Raw genomic sequence first — 6000 nt, forward strand, 5'->3', positions numbered from 1 at the left:
ATATTGGTATCAATGGGGCAGAGATATGGATACCTATAGAGTTTACGTGCGTGCCGCGCGTCCTCGTCCAATCTCCTTTATGTCCTCCCGCTTTCTCAAACTGCCTCGCTTGTCAATCGATGCCAACACACACGTGAGGGCACGCAACATACACACGCTCATACATATATATCCTGAAACCCACGTAGCTCGTTCCCGACGTCTGATCTCTCGTGCAGAAGTTGCTTATGGCCTCGTCGACCCAACTGTTCTCAAAAGGGCGTGACATAACGTTCTGTCATCTCGGACCTTCGTCTGGCCCCGAATCCGTCATAAATACTCCGAAGGGAAACTTCTTTCTCCTCGATCCTTTTATGTCGAGGTCGAAACTCTCGTTGCACTCGTCTTCGACAGTTACTGCCGCGTGTAAGGATATCTTCGTGTCGATAGAGACCACCGACGACGAGTGGCCAGTTATTCGACGTTATAGTCTATGTCTATCAATGTCAACATGATCGACAATCTCTTACCAAAGACGTTTCGATAATCGCGAGGGACATAAATTACAGCAACTTTTACATTGTTTTATTCCTGTTTCGCATAAATAATATGTCCAAAAAATATTCTCTAATTTATATAGTTTCAAATTTATTTAATACTACTTTGTTTCTCTATTTTTATAGCGATGAACAAAAACTTTCAGAGAAAAAACTATTATACGAATAATTTTGTTTGAAAAAAAGAAGTTATACACACATAAATCCATAATTATACTTTATCGATAAAATTTAAAAGCAAAGCAAGAAATGTAAAAATAATTTGAATGTTAATAATAATACAAATTCAACAATAAAATTTTTAATAAAGTTATAAAAATTTTACATTATGTCTATAGATATTTTTGATAAGGTTCCTATTAAAAGTTTAATTTATTAACTTTCTTCTTAATTTTACATGAGTCGAGACATATTTAATTAATATTGTATTAAAGTAACATTGCAAAAATAAAAACAGAGAAGCACGTATTTCAATTTAAAGCAATATAAAGTCTTCGGAATAAAATAATCAAAATAATTATATAAAATAATCATAATATTCGTAAAACCATCTCCATTTCCTGTTCCTCGCTTCTTTTTTCAACATCAATATCCATCCTACTTTCGGCAGCTACTTTCGGCACTACCATAGTAATCAACGTGCCGTGCTATCTCGATGAGCTTTTAGCTAGCGCAACGTAAACGATCCACACGCGAATAACTCCCCCTAAAGAGCTTTACAAAGATCTAAAACCACGGTTACCACGTCACCGAAAACTCTCTTAGGCTGATCAGAAACGCGCGGTAAGTGCTTGCCTCGAAGAAAAGCCCCGAGCTTCGAGTGCGACCCTCGGGCTCGTCGTTTGTGAATCCGATTCCAGGGGATACATTGGCGAAGGGGATATCGGAGGTCGTCCGTGTACCTTTTCCTTGCACGAATAACCGGTAAATGTTAGAGGGTGGTAAATGGGGAGCAGCTCGTAAAACCATCGCCCCATAAAACCGACTAGTTCGCCGACTGCCGAGACGCGCCCATCAACCATTCCTTACATGCTCTAATTCCAGAGTGGTCCTGCATTCGCGCCGTTCGCTTGGTTGTGTGCGTGCGTGAATGAACACACAAGCATGCAACCGGAATGAACACACATGTGTACGTGCTTCTTGCTCTACACGTACGTATATATTCCGTCGGGGTGTACACACTCACGCAGATTTTAATAACTCCGGAAAATGGTAGAGTTTCCCCGCGTTAATGCGAAACCATTTTTCCACGCCATATGATTAGGTCAATGTGACTTATCGATTTAATTCATACATATAATAACAATTCGAACATATTGGAAACTTTATTTGGAATTATCATCAATATGTTCTGTGACACGATAGGCTGCCAAAATTCAATTTTACAAATATCCCGCTGAATTCTCCACAGCGTTAGATCAATCCAGCGTGGAGTAGAATTATGGAACACGCGCTAGGCAAGTTACTTCATTTAATTATTAATTCACCGAACGCACGCCATTTCAATGATGCGCTTATTTGCATGAGTATCTCTGTGCGATACTGCATAAGTTTCCCTACGAAAGTTACTGGTTTAGGGTCACATAGCTATATCAGCATATAACTCGATAATGCACTACTCGCGCACCGCTAGAATTCTAAAGTAATTGTTCGGTCCACGCATGTCAATGTGCGGAATTTGATTGCGCAGCAATCTACAGTAGCTTCAATCCACGTAAAGACTGGCAACAGGTAAAACGCACGCGTAACAGAACCGTACGCGCAATAAGTAACGAAACTCCATAAAGTGGAAAATTGATGTTAGCAAACTACATTCGCCGCGATCGTACAAGGTCCAGGTTTTTATGCGCATGAAGCCAGATTTACTAGTTTTACGTATCGACACTCACGCGACACACCTGCTATTGCTTTCCTGTTTCTACATGAACCGTAAACTATCGTATTATGATTGTGAAACAGTTGAAAACTTTTCTTTCACGTGTCACTCTGATATTTTACTTAATTAGATTTTTATTTTTATTTAAAATTTTTTATTTAAAAATATCTTCAGCTTAAAAATAAATCAAAATATTATATAATTAATATGATTATAATGTAATATTATTTAATTCATGATTTAATTATAAATTTCTATCTTAAAGATTCTTAAAACTTTTTCTATAAATACTCCGAATAAAAACTCGACAAAAAATATATTTCTTTGAATAGAAAATATTCACACTCAATTATAGTGAATCTAAATGTTTCACTTTGATACAAGTTTTCCGATCATGTAAAAATATCGAATGCCATATACATCTGCCAACACATGTATCATGTATGTGCGCAATTGATAGAAATAGCTACCGTGCGGACGCTCACGTCCGTACAAGTTGCATCAACTTTGAAAAATGTTACTTTTCTGAGTTAACTATATATTTCAAGAGAGACGGAGCGCTCCTGGATCAGTCTTATTTAGGGGCAAGAAGGAAGGCGTATCACGTGCCGCAAGCAACGGAATAAAACCGCGATCAGGAAAGTGATGTTGAAGAACAGCATTTTCCAAAACTGCGTGTTTAGTTTAACGCATGAAATAGTTTCACCGTTTATACTTTGCCTTTACATATTTCAAACATATGGGGTATAAGAGTATTTTATTGAGAAAACGATTAAACGTATTCAAAATAATTTTCTCAGACGCAGGAATTCATCAAATTTTTCCAAGTGTGCATTAAACGTACAATTATTATAATTTCAAATTAAAACAAATTGCCTTTATGCGTGTTTTAGGATTTCAATGATACTGTTTTCTTGAATATTTTGCGATTTTCCAGAAGCTCTATAGAAGTTGCAGTTATAAATCGCGAGCTTACAAGAAGATTGACTTGGAGCAATTTTGTTATAGACCGAAGACTTCCGGTTTAGGTCACAGGGTCATAAATAATCGTAATTCCATGCGAGCCCAGCTGCGGTTTTATCGGAGCGAGAGTGCACGGCGTTCTGCCAAGCAAAGTCCATCGAAGCTTAAGTGCCCACCACCAGGTAAACGATCTCAGAGTAACGTGAAGCTTGGGCGTAACATTGCGACCGCCTGAGATGCACGCTTTTTCATCGCAACAAATAATTACATTACACGCAAAAAGTGATAAGTAAATTACGATTGTTTTTAATTAATATTGTAATAGGCTGTGATTTATAGTTAATATATAATCAATTTACCTGTTAATTATCAACTTTTATTATTATAATTATGTGTAAAATTAATCGTCAATTAAATTTTATATATAGATATTAAGATATAACTACGAATACTGCACACTTGAATAGATAATTCTTTATTAAAGTATTGTAGCAAAGTTTTATGATTAATTTTATTAAGACTTTATTAACCTTTTCTAATTAGGTAACTAACATTAATATTTAAATTAATAATTGATTTATAAATAATAATGGATTTATAAATCATATATATAAATTTATTTAAAAAATTATAAAATTAATCTGATAAAATCAATTGTAAAAATTCTACAAATGGTTTTTCATAATTTCATTGTTGCGATACTTTAATGAAGACCTCTTAATTTGCAAATATATAATATACATCGAGACATCTATACATAACATCTCTATATATAAAATTTAATTGACGATTAATTTCGCAATAATATCTAATTACCGATGTAATAAGTAATTATGTACATGTTAATAACTTGTAGTATAGATAATTAACAGTGACGAATAATTATTACAGAAACAATTAACGATATGTATAATCGTGCAAAAGAAATATATTTATTCCATTGACAAATTAAACTCTCTCATGGAGAGAAAAAATATTATTATAAATACATCTACGCGTGTATACATATATGTACATGTTATTTATATTTGATATTAAAATATTAATTGAAACTTCTCTTTATTACAGACACATTTATTTTATTAAATTGTACCGAGAATTAAATTATATAAATAATTCTCTCTGGAATACTCTTTATGAGAATTGATATATAGTATTCATTATTTATTTACATATTTTGCAAGATAACATCGATTCTCACCAATGCAGTAATGTAAATATTCGCAACACACTCCTCTTCCATCATACTTATCATTTATTTTTATTTTATGCATTATTTTCATTATTATCATTTCACGTCTCTCAGGATGATATTCTATTTTCAATTTGCCACTTGAAATATAAATATATTTTTCATGTATTATACACATTATTAATTATTTCATTATACACAGCATTAATTATTATATTTATCATTAATTATTTTTGTAATAATTACTCGTCACCATTACGCCTCTAGTGTACGTCTTAATTCTTTAGTTAATTTGCGCTTCGCTCCTCGCCAATCTTCCCTTAAAATCAAGTTCATTTGCGTCAGACTATTCGGAAACGGAATGTAACGGCTACTCATCGACATGAAGTGCGATTCATCCACCACGAGGTGCCCTCCCGAGAAGAAGGGCGAGAGGCCAGCACTTATCCGATCTTTCATTCCTCCTCGCACTTTTCCATTCGTTTTTGCTCATCCTCCGTCCCTCCTTCCCTCTTGTCCCCGCGGAGCAATTCAATCTCACCTCGTTTTTCGTTTTTTCTCCCCTTTCTCTTTTTTTCCACCGTAGCTATCAATGTCTCTACCTTCCAGCGACACCGAAATGAAATCACTTCTGCTTCCGGCCAGACGCTCGATGCTTTCAAATATATTATTGCTACTGGGCTACCGGGAGAAACCGTGTACACGTCGAGTGGATCAAAAGTTCAGTCTACAGGCCACGCGGGGGATAAAACAAATACAACATGCACCAATCTGTTTTGCTCCCTCCCATAGCTCAAAGCTATCGTTGATCCTTCACGAGAAGTTAATTTTTTTGCCGTTAGCTGTCTTTGCCAAACACTAGATTGTATATGTACTATGTCGAGAAATATATTAGGATCAATGATAATGTGACGTTTATCAAAATATTACAATTTTCAAAATTTTAAATAAATTATATAAGAGAGTAAACGAGAAAGAGAGAGACGATATTTTAACAAGCGAATTGCTTACACTTTGTAACTCAATTAATAATTATTAACAATTAACAAGTCATCGAACGTTCCGGTGTAAGAACAGTTCGGCTTTAATTGGCTCGTTATATCGTTGCTATTAAGCGTACGAGCACTTAAAGGGAAGGCGTTGAACGCGTCTGCCTTCCCCGCTTGTTATTAATTTCCAATATCGGATAATGAAATATCAATAATGTCCTTGAACAGGGTAATGCACCTACGACTAATAGTTTAAGGACGCACTCCATACATAAACTGTCAATTAGTTTTTCAAACTCTTGAAACGATTACATGTAATGTCATAGATACGTTTCTTCAATTCTTTTTCATTAAAATTTCCGAAAAATTTGCACTCAATATGATTTTAAAATAAATAATTAATATTATCAATACAAAAACATGATGTGAAAAAAATGTCCAAAA

The 6000-nt window shown here is 34.6% G+C and overlaps 1 protein-coding gene across 1 annotated transcript in view; it reads left to right on the forward strand.

Moving 5' to 3' along the window:
- The window catches only part of LOC105257368 (lachesin), a 156699-nt gene extending 153052 nt beyond the window's left edge, over nucleotides 1-3647 (forward strand). Inside the window, exon 11 of the transcript XR_002192830.2 lies at nucleotides 3421-3647. The gene's annotated coding sequence lies outside the window, so the exon portion shown is untranslated. The remainder of the gene's footprint in view (nucleotides 1-3420) is intronic.
- Nucleotides 3648-6000: the final 2353 nt, after the last annotated feature.

Source organism: Camponotus floridanus, unplaced genomic scaffold, assembly GCF_003227725.1.
Source record: "Camponotus floridanus strain SB8 unplaced genomic scaffold, Cflo_v7.5 scaffold54, whole genome shotgun sequence".
Taxonomy (NCBI): Eukaryota; Metazoa; Arthropoda; class Insecta; order Hymenoptera; family Formicidae; genus Camponotus; species Camponotus floridanus.